This window comes from Sinocyclocheilus anshuiensis, unplaced genomic scaffold, assembly GCF_001515605.1.
Source record: "Sinocyclocheilus anshuiensis isolate Anshui unplaced genomic scaffold, SAMN03320099.WGS_v1.1 scaffold1497, whole genome shotgun sequence".
Taxonomy (NCBI): domain Eukaryota; kingdom Metazoa; phylum Chordata; class Actinopteri; order Cypriniformes; family Cyprinidae; genus Sinocyclocheilus; species Sinocyclocheilus anshuiensis.
This window is the reverse complement of record NW_015543492.1, coordinates 465,114-479,965: the sequence shown is the minus strand read 5'-3', so window position 1 is coordinate 479,965 and position 14,852 is coordinate 465,114. Positions and strand designations below refer to the sequence as shown.

The 14,852-nt window shown below is 37.5% G+C and overlaps 1 protein-coding gene across 1 annotated transcript in view; it reads left to right on the top strand.

Moving 5' to 3' along the window:
- Window positions 1–7,702: 7,702 nt before the first annotated feature.
- LOC107694769 (leucine-rich repeat-containing protein 3B-like) overlaps window positions 7,703–14,852 on the top strand; it is a 13,264-nt gene continuing 6,114 nt past the window's right edge. Inside the window, exon 1 of the mRNA XM_016494449.1 lies at window positions 7,703–7,889. The gene's annotated coding sequence lies outside the window, so the exon portion shown is untranslated. The remainder of the gene's footprint in view (window positions 7,890–14,852) is intronic.

The window sequence follows — 14,852 nt, the reverse complement described above, 5'->3', positions numbered from 1 at the left end:
ATCATTATAATCCATAATTATGTCCCCACTGGATGCAACAAATGCCTTGTTTATAATGGGTTTAATGTTTTTGTCTCGTCGCTCCGGCCAGAACAAGGCATCACAATATGGTGAGTGGCGTAACATTTCCGTCACACGCTTGAGGTATTCGGCCAATCACAACGCACTGGATAGCTGGCCAATCACAGCACACCTCGCTTTTCAGACCGATGAGCTTTGTAAAAATCGACGCATTTCAGAAAGGCGGGGCATAGAGGAGCAACAATAATGTACAGTATGTGGAAAATAATGTGTTTTTTTAACCTTAAACCACATAAACACATTTCATTACACCAAATACACAAAATAATGTTCTTTTTAGCAACATCTTATGACCCCTTTAATTCACTTTTAAAAAGTGTTGTCAGATTTACTTTTAAACAATTTTCACTCAGAAATGGAGTAAATTTCACAAATAATTACAAAGAAATTAAAAATAAATTAAACATGAAATTTTAGATTAAAAAGACTGAAACAGTATTTTCTCATAAAATGTACTCCAACAATCTAATCATTTTTAAAGTTTATTTCTACATTATATAGTATGCATATTGTGCATAGAATGGCAGTTTTCTACATTTATGGAATAATGGTTGACCCACTATATTTGGCACAATACCACAAACTATCCCACAATGCATTTGATTTCACTTTCCAGAACCAGGACTGCAAATTTAAGCATCATTTCTTGATTCTCGATGGTCAAAATTAGCTGCATATGCTATAGTACAGCCATGGCCTCGGTGGTCTAAACTTCGATGGGTGTCACAAACGTATGAGCACGTGTTCTGTAGGTGAGACAAAAGCATTAATTATTTGTACTCTGATTTCCATTAAAAGAGCCGTGTCCGCAGGGGGCCAATCAGCCAATGAGTGTGAGGAGAGACTGGAGCTTCCCGCTCCTTCCTGCGTCTGACAGGAGTGTTAAATGTTATGTGGTTCTCTGGTGCCGAGCTTAGAGTAGGGAGAGATTAAATCGTAAATTGTAAATTGTGCTATCCAGCACCTCTAATTGCCACATAAGCATGACTATTATCATCTTAGTTTAGTTCAACACCCTTTTTAAGCGTGAGAGTGAAAACAATCTCCAGGGAACGGTTGGAGAGAGCCGAAGGAATCCTGCGACAGATGGATATTTCAATGTTCTTGGATATTTAGCTGCGTTTGCACCGTTATGATCGCTCATCATCCTTAGGGATTTTTGAGACTTGTGAGATGACTCTTTTGACAACTATCTAGCGATGCTTGGCCTAAAGGAATACAGTAGTTCACCCCAAAAATGAAAATTTCCTAAAAATGTCCTCCCCCTCAGACCATATAAGATGTAGATGAGTTTGTTTCTTCATCAGATTTGGAGAAATGTAGCATTCCATCACTTGCTCACCAATGGATCCTCTGCAGTGAATGGGTGCCGTCAGAGTCAAAACAGCTGATAAAAACATCACAATAATCCACACCACTCCAGTCCACTTCATAATAAAATACAATGTTTTGATGGGATGTTTTGGACAGAACCAAGGTTTACAATGATTATGACACATGATGGTTATGCATATTGAGTTTTTTGTGTTTATTTTGCTTGCAGATTAATGCAGGAAGAGCTCTGGTGCAGCATCCATTACTGATAGTGCTTCTTCCTGAGAGCATTTGAAGTCTTGTAATGTTGCTTTGGGACCCATGGTGGACATTTACCTTCCCGCTCCATTAAGAAGAGCCATCATCAATAATACACTATTATTGGGTCCAGTGAACCAGATCGAACACAATTATAAGAGCCCAAAGTCAAAGGAAGAATTATTAATGAGAATGTTCTGAACTTGAACACTTTTTTTTTTTTTTGCTGTCCAAGTTTATTGATGTGAAACATATTCCACAATGCAGTGTGCTTAACTTGACCTTCCATTTCTAGCATGAGAAACGAACCAAACGGGAAATCAATCAATGATTTTTAACATCTCCTTCATGACTGATTGTTTGACCAAACTGCAAAACAATAACTAAGACATTTTTGTACAAAATTAAAAATGCTAAATAACAAAATCGCAATCAGTAATGGATACTGCACAAGGGCTCTTCCTGCATTCATTTGCAAGCAAAACAAACACAAAAAATTCAATATGCATAATAAACCCTGGTTCTGTCCAATACATCCAATCAAAACATCACATTTTATCATGTTTACTTATTTCTGAGATGACAAATGGATTGCATTTGCTGAAATAAACATCCTATATAGTGAGATCATGTGGCAGAAGTCTTGCATAGTATTGTATAATATTATTATATTATATTATATTATATACTCTGCCATTAGCAGTAGCATTATTCCATTCCACACATATCCACTGCCGCCGCCTTCCATTTTTCATCAATGGATGATTTCAGAATAAATAACACTTTTATCATGCGATCTCCCTCATTGATGGTTCAAGCGGTAGATATTTTCCAAGAGGTCAGATGTGTGACACCGCTCATGTTCTGCATTGATCAGCGTGACCTTTTACTGAGTTTAAAGGTCAGATCAGAGCCACAGAGGATTATTGTAAATGATCGGAATAATTCCGGGGTCAAAAGTGGGTCGGATGAGATCTGAAACATTTAAATCACATTACATGATGAAAATGTTCCTTTAGGGAGGTTGCAAACATCGTGTGGAAATGGTAATGCAATATGCAGAGCGATAAAATTGAAAAAAAAAAAAAGCTATTTATTGCATCTATCAGAGGTGAGTGCATACCATTAGATGAAGTAGAAGCACGTATCGCATCTCTACAGCAATATAATAATCAGAAATGTAGCCATTAAAACACTCAGCAGAGATGTTGGATGGGCACATTGATCCAAGCATCATAGTCACTTTCGAGTGATGATGATGTTGCATAGTTTTTTAAAATAGTTTGTGCAGCAGTTTGCTGAATGCAACAATAAATGCTTCAAAAAGTGGTGTGCTACATCACTGTCACATGACCTCACTATATTGCATTTTTAATTCAGCGAGTGCCATCTATTAACATGTGCAGCAAAATATAGAGCACACTGTGTGAGATACTGTATCCCACAATCCAATGCACTTAACTTGGACAATATGCTGTAAAAAGTTGTGGCCTAATGGTTAGAGAGTCAGACTCGTAACCCAAAGGTTGTGGGTTCGAGTCTCGTACCGGCAGGGATTGTAGGTGGGGGGAGTGAATGTACAGCGCTCTCTCCCACCTTCAATACCATGACTGAGGTGCCCTTGAGCAAGGCACCGAGCCCCCAACTGCTCCCCAGGCGCTGCAGCAATATGGCTGCCCACTGCTCTGGGTGTGTGTTCACGGTGTCTGTGTGCACTTAGAATGGGATAAATGCAGAGCACGCCACTTCGTAAAAAGTGTTTTTCGAAGTAGTAAATAATGCATGGATTATTGGAGTATATTTTACAACATTTTAAATTTAATTCAATAGTGTTTCTTTGTAATTCTTTGTGAAATTGACTAGTAGTTTCTGCATGACAATTTAAAAATAAAATGAAGGAATACGTTATTAATTTAATAATTCAAAGATAAACATGGAAATGAATAAATAACTGTTTAAATGGAAAAAATGAATAGTCATATTAAAAACTGTTTATTTTATTAAATAATAAATAAAACAATAAAATATTTAATTATTTTTAAATTGGAATATAAACAGACATTTTTTCGGTTTAATTAATGCTTTAAATACATAGTTAAATAAAACTATAAAATGGTCAATTAATAAATTTTTAAATGCACATTTTAAATTGTATTTTAAAAATCATTTGTCACTTGCTTTTCTTTGTGAAACAGCTATCTGCACAATAGTAAAACAAGTTTGGCACTGCATACTGTTTTAAAATGTAAATGTAGATGTAGATATTTTTGCAGTGTGTTGCAGTGCAAGGTTCTCTCAAATTTATGAACAAACATTCTTCCAGTAACGTTAATAGAATGTTCATTCAAAGTTATTATGTGGTTTTTAATAACGTTCTCAAAATGTTAGCACGATTTTTTTTTATTTATACACCATTTATCAAATGTTTTTTTCTAAAACATTTTAGTTGAACATTTAACGTTTTTTTTAATGTTACTACTTGTTTTAGAATTTTCAGACAACATTCAAAGGTAACAATCCCATAATGTTTAGTTTTTTTAAACATTTAAATGGGATTGTGTTTTTTAAACATTAAAAACAACTGGACTTTTGTGCATTCATATAATGTTCAGAAGCAATGTTTAGCAAAACATTTTTTAGAACACATTTTTGTTAGCTGGGACAGTAGATACAGTTATAACACAAAATGTGCATACTATTCATGACATGCATACTGCAGTCTGGGTAATGTGGCAGTGTCATTCTGAACAGCCAAAGAGAGAAATTGCATGTGCATGTATGTGTATGCATGAGTGCGACAGCTCTATATATATGAGATGCATGATGTGTGTTGTTATTAGGTCTAATTAGGCCAATTTACTGACATGGACTGTCTGATGTGTGTGGCCTCAATTGTATTCGGATGCAGTTAAAGACTGATGACCGGCTGCCCCTTCACACACCATCACATACCTGCCTATTGGCTGCAAAATAATTAGCCACTTAGTATGCAAATGAGCGTCACAAAGCATGACCTTTCAAAAGCAGGAATGTAAATGTCTTGTTCCAAATCAGTCTCTTTGCAAATTAATGAAGGAGCAGTTTGGGTTTGTTTGCCGTTCTTTTGTCTTGCTAGCACCAGTAACATCAGCTCATTTGGTGCTGATGGATGTTTTTCTGTCATGACGGCGTTTGATCACCTTTATGTTGACTAATTGGCTACAGTGATTGATATTTGGTGCAATGCAAGCTTCTCTAAAGGATGAGCTGCCTTCATCACAGACAGACAGTGTTTGTCAAGGACAGTGCAGCTAATTGTTGGGTTTGTACGGCGCGCTGACATTGAATGAGCACTGAGACAGCTCGTCGTGCTGGTATTTACAGTCAAACTATCAAAACAGTTACTGAACCGTGGAGCTGAACCGATTATCATTGACCATGAGTGGTTTCATATTAATAACGTGTCATTTAGCTGATGCAGACGCAAAGTACAGGGTCAACCTGGAGTGTCCTGAGGTTAAAAACCTCTTCAAGGGCACATCTGTGACACTCATGTGCCAGTCGTTGCTGGAGTTTGAAGCTTCAGCCATTTAGTTGTTCAGATTTTAAACCCTACGCTATAGTTATAGAAAACTGCTGTCATGTGCAGAATGCATGTTGAAAAATATTCCATTAGAAAGGCACTTTTCAAGCACTGAAAAACACCTTTTACAAAAAGAACTATGGTGGTAACATGGTATCAGCTTATTTTAATGTAAAGTTCTGCTGAAATGCCTATAATAGGCTATTTAATATCATGCTATCGTTCTTGCTCGCTTGGAGCATTGTGTTGGTATCAAAGGAGCTGCCCTTGAATTGTTTAGATCTTATCTTTCAAATAGGAAGTTCAGTGTAAATATTGGGGAATATTCGTCGGAGGCTGCTGTTCTTTCCTGTGGTGTCCCACAGGGATCCATTTTAGCTCCCATTCTTTTCACGCTATATATGCTCCCATTAGGGTCTATCTTCAGGAAATATGGGTTGTCGTTCCACTGCTATGCGGACGACACTCAAGTATATTTACCCTTAAAACCTAATACTGATGGGCTGGAAACACTAGGGCCTGCCTATCTGACGTGAAAGCTTGGTTATCTTTAAATTTCCTCAATTTTAATGAGAATAAAACTGAAATCATAGTTTTTGGCTCATCTGATTCTCCTAGTCAAATAACCCTAGGTAATTCAACACTTCCTGCAAAGCCTTGGGTAAAGAACTTGGGTTTTGTGTTTGATGATGGTTTAAAATTTGACAAGCAGATAAACTCAGTGGTCAAGTCCTGCTTTTTCCAGCTTCGTCTTTTAGCTAAAGTAAAACCTATCATATCTTTTAATAACTTTGAAAAAATAATTCATGCATTTTTAACATCGAGGCTAGACTATTGTAATTCACTGTATTACGGGATTAGCCAATCAGCTTTATCCCAGTTACAGATGGTACAAAATGCGGCGGCAAGACTTCTGACATGTACTAAAAACCGGGACCACATTACTCCAGTGCTGCACACTTTGCACTGGCTGCCTGTACGATACCGTGTTGATTTTAAAATTCTTCTTTTAGTATTTAAATCTTTAATGGTCTGGCCCCTCCTTACCTTTCGGATTTACTGACAGAACATCGTCCAGTTGTGTCTCTCCGGTCGTCTAATCAGAGATTGCTACGTCTTATCCGAAATCAAAGCTGAAAATTAGGGGTGACCGTGCCTTTTCAGAAGGTGCTCCCAGATTGTGGAATGCACTACCCTCCAATATTAGATTTGCTCCAACCATATCTGTTTTTAAATCTAGGTTAAAAACTTACCTTTTTGAACTGGCATATGGTCAGTAATGAAATGTATTGCACTGTGTGTTTTTGCTTTTATGATTTTCTTAATTATATATTGATATTTTTACTCTCTCTTGTATTGGTGTAAAGCACACTGGTCAACTGTTGTTGTGTTTAGTAGTGCTATAAAAATAAAATTGACATTGACATTAATGTCAGGACAACTTACCCCACATGATGTGACAACATGCCCCAATAGTGATCAAGGTGTATTCAATTAAGTGAATCTTTTGTCTTGGCCAATAATGGCTAAAATGTTTTTTTTTTTTTGGTCAACATTTTAAGGGTTTTGTCTACACAGAAATTGACTTTATAAACTATAGTCATATTCTATACCCTACCTTGCAGTACCATGTGAATACCAATGTATTCGTAGGCTAAAAGTACCAGGGTAAAATTGAATCACATTAAATTAAATAACATTAGAAATAATTACATTAATAATAATAATTCATTACATTTAAACATTGCTCTTCTCGACATTCAAAGCTCTAACATTATATCACTTTACCATGGTACCACGACAATAGGCTACTTTTATAAGAGTCGTCAGAGTACCTGAGCACATAAAGACGTCTCGAAACGTGTTTCAGATGGATTTCCTGTCTCATATTGACGTGCGATTCTTTTCAAGGGTCAATTTCAAGCCGAAATTGACAGAAACAGGGCTGGAAACATACGCACGCAGACACACTGTGTCTCTATCTTGGGAAGGACGATTCATTTTAGCGAATCGGTTCGTTCAGATGACTCGTTTCAGTGAGCCGCCATTCTCAGATTGTTTTGATCACCAAAAGTGTTCCTAGAAGTCCATGTTACGTTTTATTATTGTTGTAATCATTTTTATTTTTAGCGGGGAGTTTTCGGTTGCTACATAGATTTTGTACAATTCCGTTTTGTTATTATTATGCTCATTTTAGTGTCTAAAACAATAATGTCCCTCATGAAAGATCCATCTTGAACTTGTGCAAACAGGTGTTTCAGTAGCCACCATCATCCAAAACATGGTGATCATGTGGATTATTTTACGGTTTCAGAAGCATTGTTCCAACTATTATTGATATGTATTATTCTTAATATTGAAAACAATTTTATGTCCGCCACAGTTACTCCCAAAGACTGTGATGGTATGAAAGCTGCGAATCGGCTCGACTGAATCAATACAATGAATCGGTTCAAAATATCCATTCGTTCGCGATTCAGACGCCACTACCACGGCGCGGTCGAACCCCTCCCAGTTACTCCCATGGCTTTTGCCACGAACATCAGGCAACAATTTCCAAATATGTGAGAGCTCACATGAAATAACGAGCGAGAGCGTCACATCACATGTTTGAATGATTCCTCGAGGATGTGAGAGTCACGGATGCGGCGATCGATGAGTGTTTCTGTCGCAGGTAAGAAGAGACAAACGCATGTCGCCTGTTGCTCAGCCACAAATAAACACACATCATAGAGACTTGACATGCATTCGTCTGTGTCACATATGCATCTTGCATGCTGGGAGCTACATGCTGAACATGGTGTAAAATGAGCGGATTGTACGTGCGTCAGATGATGTTAGTATGAGAGTGAATTATTGCATTGTCCGTTTCATATGATGTGCACCTTTTGAATAGCAATTGGCAGGTCATCGATGGCTTTTATTGTGTCGTTTGGATTTGCAGTACAGCTGGCATGTCTGAATGTCTAAACCAGCCATGCATGAGCAACTTATTTGCAGTTATTGATTCATCTCATAATGGATCTAATAATCATGTTTATTGAATGCAATCAGGCTTCACATTCGCTAGGCTGTTTAGACCCGCAGCTGTAATCTGTTAGATCGCTCTTCACCACTTTACAAGTCGGGAAAAGTTATTTTCAGCACTTGGCTTTTTGATTTAGACCTGCCTTTGAGATGCTGTCTGCTTGTGAAATTGCTGGAAGGAGGTGATGTTCCCTTTGATCACACCGGAAGGGTCAGATTTCATGCCAGAGCCACTAGGATTAAATCAGGGATAATGCATTGGATCAAAGCTCTGATGCTGCTCATATATCTGATTGGATTATTGTTATATTTGACACCAGACGCCTTCAAAGTCAGATTCAGATCTGTTGTTTGAACTGAGCAAGATTGTCTAAACACCATATTTGATTCTTTGTGCTGTTAATACTTCTCTCAAATCCAGCAAGAAGTAAAATGCATGTGTTGCATGCATAAAATGCATCAAAAGAAATATCTGTACAATTTCTCCACATTCAGACGTTGCTTGTTTATGTGGAAGTCGAATAAAATATCAGCCAAACATAATTTGCGCACTGATTCAAAGCTATATTGAATGAATCATTGCAAGCACAAGAAAGCCATTATGATTTCTTTCCCGCAGCTCCATAATCTTCACATTATGAACTTTAATGGGTTATGATGATGGCAATAGTAATGATGGCAAAAGCTTTGCAATCTGTTTGGCTTTCTTAGAGCTGTGACCTAGCTCCAAGCTCTGGATCAATGTGTTTTAAAATTCAAACCTGATGTCAGTCTAATTATGACTCTTCCATTCACGATGAGCAGTGTCTGTACTCATTCTTGTAATGCCAACAGCATATGCAATTTATGTAATTCTTAACCAGTATCTAGTAGATATCTACACATCCTTAGAAGAAGAAGAAATGCTCCCCAGAAGCAAATTTCATGCAATATTAATACTTGTTGTCTAAGAGCATGCATCTTGAATAGAAATTTTTAATTGATAAAATCACACGTAGCACGAGGAGAAGACATCAACATACAATTCCAGACAAGGGAGAACGGAACGGGCTAGAACTAAATAGGGTAGATAACAAGGGGCAGACAGGTGATGGGGATAACTAATAACAAGGAACAGGTGATACTAATAATGTGAAAAGGAACTGGAAGGACCAAATAAGGAAAACAGGAACTCAACGGGAACATACACGTGACAGATCGCACCCCTCCCGGACGGCGCATCGGGGAGGGGGGGCGGGTGCCCCTCAGGAATCAGGAAGCCATGGCGGAGCAGGCAGTTCAGGTTGCCATGGCGGATCAGGGGGCTCGGGAGGCCATGGCAGATCAGGGGGCTCGGGAGGCCATGGCGGAGCTGGGGGCTCGGGAGCTGGCACCGGGGGCCGCTCTGGAAGGCGCTTACGAGGAGCGGGCACTGGGGGGCGCTCTGGAAGGCGCTTACGAGGAGCGGGCACTGGGGCTGGAACCGACACTGGGCCCACATGAACGGATGGCTTGCCATATTAATGTTCAATGGGCTTTCCATATTATTGTCCTGCGGGCTTGCCACATTAACGTCTGGCGGGCTTGCCACATTAACATCCGGTGGGCTTGCCTGAGGAACGGCCTGCTTACTTGACTCGGGAACGGCCGGCAGATGGGTCCCGGATCGGGATCGGAAGCTCTCCAGACACCGGATGACTCCCTCCTTCCAGCCGAGGTTGGTGGTGTCTGGGAGCTCCGCGGGACGATGGTAGGTTATCCCGATCCGGAACAGCGTCAGGAGGGTTTCTCCCTCGAGGGAGCTGGCGAGGGCGAGCGGCCCGAACGCCTTCGTGTAGAGAATCGGGTCGGGGTTCGCCTGAGCCACGGCGATTAACATTGCTCGTTCCTCCATTCAATAAGGAAAACAGGAACTCAACGGGAACATACATGTGACAATATGACCCCTTTAAAGTCTGCATGAACTCAAAAGTCACACTACCAATTTTCTTAATGCGTTATTGATCTTATGGTGAATGATTCTTTAATGCATTTGTTTATTTAAAAATAATAATATAAATAAATAAATTGTCATAACTGGATGGTAAAATGACAGACTTCTCCAGTCATTTAATTCTGCTTAAACCCCACCCCTTTCTTATTGGCCATTTTAACAGGAAAATATATAATAATTCTTCAGTAAGACCTATTTGGTTAGCTGTAACATAAAATAAAAAATATATATTTAAATTCTATTTAATAATATTATAATATATTTATATTAAATTACATTTTTGTAGTTTAACTATGTAATTTTAATTTTAATATTATAATTTTAATGCATTTTTATTTTAATATAATCTTATTTTAGTGTGAGTCACTTTATTATTTCCTTTACTATTACTGTTTATTTATATTACATTCAATTATGTAAATTGTGTAATTTAACAATATTTATCATTTTAATAGTCATATTTTAATATTTTTTTATTTAATATCATTATATTTTAATAGTAAAATATTTGAATCCCCATATGAATTTCCTTTACTATAACTGTATATTTATATTAAATGATATACTTATTTTTGGTAATTTAACAGTATGTGTAATTTTAATATAATCATATTTTAATATTGTCTAGTAAAAAGTGTGTATCAACTTATAAATTCCTTTTAACATAACTGTGAAATATATTGTTGCCTGCATAATATCCCACAAGTAACATTTAAGATACAGCTGCTAGATATTTTGTTATTTCAATAAACAGAAAATAAGGCCTGCTTGGTCTGAGGTCTTGTAAAACTTATGGTGATCTCAGGCCGTAAACCTCAAAAACTATCAGATTCATCCGTGCAGAAGGGCGGTGTCAAACTAAAAATGTTTCTCAATAAGAAACTGCAGTTTTGTGTTTAAACAACAAATGGTGATGGAGAGCCCGGATGGTTCATAAGTAAGAAGGATTTTATACAATCAGCACATCATAATGGCAGAATAAACCCAGACAGTGTGATCAGGACCCTGACGTGAGGAGGGTAAATATAGAAAAAATAGACATGGATTATTGATTTGAGAGGAAATTATTATATTAGATTACTACTTAGAATACGAGCACAGCTTTATTGGAAACATCAGTTTCCTGGATGAGTGGTCTTTTATGCTTTGTTGCCATGGGCAACAGTCATTAATCAGGAACATAGTGCGATAGTCGGTTCTGGAAATAAAAATTCCATTTATTTTTTCCATATGGCAATTAATTTTTAATGTTAACTCTTAAACCTGTAAAGACAGATCTACTGTGAGCTCAGAGGTCGTTAATCGATGGTATATGCTTGTGGTGAATCCATCTTCTCATTTTATTTTAATTTATTTTTAAAATAATTGTGTTGGTGAAAAACTACACTACCCACAATGCTGTAGAGAAAATCCCACCAATTAAGGAGTCGCGGTGAGCAAATTGCATCAAAAAGCTAGCAGGGAACACAAATTACGTAATCAAATTGGTCAAAATACGTCAATATTTATATACCTATGAATATTTTGCAGTAAACTTAAAATGTATTGTTTCTTTAGTTCTTTAGAGGAATAGTATTATATTTCACCATTGTTTTTCAATTACATCATTCACAATGCTTCCCTTACGAAACATAAACATGGTTTTATTATAGTAAAAGTGTAGTAACCTTTTTTTTTTTTTTTTTTGGCAGATTGATTGCCATCTGTGTAACCAGTTTTACTACTAATACCATGGTTAAACTATGGTTAGTGTAGCAAAACCAAGGTTAATTTTATTAAGCATTCATGGAATTTGTAGTTCTTTTCCTCATTGAGTCTTTTTGTCTGATTTTCAGATACTTTTTTTTTTTACTTCAAATCAAAGTTTGTAAGGTTGTGATTCACCTCTGAGCCGGTTGGTTTGGTTAATGGATCATAACGCTTTAACCAAGACCTTTTTTTAATCCCTATGGATAAAATGAGTGGAAAAACCCTTCCAGAGCTGAAAAAGTGGGTGGGCAATAATGCATTTATTTTGACAGCTGAATGCCATGATTGACCAATCAGAATCATTACAGAAAGCCGTGTCGTAATATCATCTATTTGTATTTGCCTTCTGGGTTTAAAGGGGTCATATGATGTTGCTAAAACGAAGACCTCTATGTTCCGCCTTTCTGAAACGCGTCGATTTTTACAAAGCTCATCGGTCTGAAAAGCGAGGTGTGCTCTGATTGGCCAGCTATCCAGTGCGTTGTGATTGGCCGAATACCTCAAGCGTGTGACGGAAATGTTACGCCCCTTCCATACTGCAATGCCGTGTCCGGCCAGAGCGACGAGACAAAAACATTAAAACCCATTATAAACACGGCATTTGTTGCATCCAGTGGGGACATAATTACAGATTATAATGACTTATACTGTCTTTTTACGCATTGCATCGCGCCGCGTAAACATAAAACCATGTCTGCATTTGTGATCGGAGAAATGACAAACAACAAGCGCTACTCTACACTGCTCAAAACTCGCGTTTGAATCGTCAGTGGCAAATTCTTTAAATATAAAAAACGTACTTACAGTTTGTGAGTCAGAACAGCCAGCATTGTAGTCTACCTGGATCAGGAAACAGTCCTCCATAAAATGTGCTGCACACATCAGAATGGGCGTGTTAGAACGAGCCGTTTTAGGTAGGTGTGGCTGACTCAACTTTTATAAAGAATATCTCTTTGGATTTGAGACTTTAGTCTTTGCAACTTTACAGATCTTCTTTATGCACCAAGAGCTTGTAACACTCCAAAGAGAAAGGAGAAATTGAAATCGCATCATATGACCCCTTTAATTTGTTTTAGGATTAATCTAGAATTTGTCTCCCTTCACAGAGTAGTTTTGTTGTTGACAGTTTATGAGTAACACGTTTTTTCTCTCTCATTTTCTGTGATAGCCTGTCAGTTGTAATAGTGTGCACCAAAGAGCATGAGATCTGCCATCGTATAACCCATGTGGCATATCCACGCATTACATCAGCTGGACAGGGGCCTGAGTGTCATTCAGTCAGTCCACACTGGCCCTCAAAAGCCTCGGGCAACACACACACACACACACACACACACACTCGACTCAGCTCTAGTGAACAATCACTGAGCGCGTCATGTCAGGACTCCTGGGATACTTATTTTTACATCACTATTGATTTATCTGCATTTGTCTTTCAGCTCTAAAATTAGAAACTGCTTCAAATGCATGATGCAAACAAAAGGTCCAGATGTGCATGCCTCTGTAAATGAGCATGTTTTTGTCAGATAAATCAGTCCGCTGATATTTCTGTGCGCTAAATGCAGCGCGCTCAGAAATGTGCAGGTGACACAGACTTCCAGCTGCTATTATCTCTCACCTTTCAGTTGTTTACATCAGTCTGTGATTGGCGTCATGTACTGTATGTATGTGAGCAGCATGTGTTACTGTGTGTTAATTATAGCTCTCCCTCCCCGCCTGAAATAAAACCGGTTTATGTTTGGTGACCTTAACTGTAATGTCTCAATGAGTGTCTTCATGACGCTGCTTAGTTTGCCAGACTATCTGTTTAATTTAAAGTAGTTAAACTGCAGTCTGGGATTGGAGTTGTTCACTTATTGATCTGTTGATTGGTAAAATATTTTAGTTTAATAAATAAACCCTGATGGGGTGATCAGTAGTGGGTCTTGTGTTAATCTGAGGGGGTTTATTTTGCAATAATGCCTGATTGGCTGTAAATTATCCCTTAGATACCTATACTGAAGCTATTTAAGGAGGGACATGTTTTTTTATATATAACTATCCAATTATGTGATGTATTATTATATACAATAAGAGCAATATCTATCAGGCACAACAAGGTGTCGAAGTTGACACTAAATGCCTCTAAATAACTCTCGGTGAATCTGTGATTTTTGCATGCATGTAGTTTCATAAAAAATATAGGGTTTTAGTGATGAATTATGATTACTGAATGCACAAATAATTGTGTACGTTCTGTTATAGGCCCACTGTATTCATTCTGTCTGCATATATGTGCTGTTTGTCAAATCATACATGAAATTAGAGGTCGACCGATAGTGGATTTTGCCGATACCCAACCCGGAAAACTATCGGCATGGATTTTTGTCGTTAACCGATAGTTCCAGCAATCAACTATCGGTGCCGATTAATCGGCAAAACCGATACATCGGTCGACCTCTACATGAAATCACATCTGTTTTAATTAAAAAATTAGTAAATTAGTACTAGTGATCAAACAATATGTTTTCAGTGCCCAATGTTTATTTAGTGCTGATTTTATATAATATTATAATATACATATATAATAAATAATATTATAAAATGCCAAACATTCTAATATTGTAAACGGGAGACTTTTAAACTTCAAAGAGGTCAATTTAATAATTATTGTAAGGAAATTAATACTTTTATTCAGCAAGGATTAGCTAAATTGGTCAAAATTTACCGTAAAGACATTTATAACGTAACAAAAGCTTTCTGATTCAAATAAATGCTATTCTTTTGAATTTTCTATTCATCAAAAAAGAAAATCCAGAAAAAAATACATGGATCACGTGTAAGCACAACTGTTTTCAACATTGTTAATAGTCAGAAATGGTTCTTGAACGGCACATTTTACTATTACAT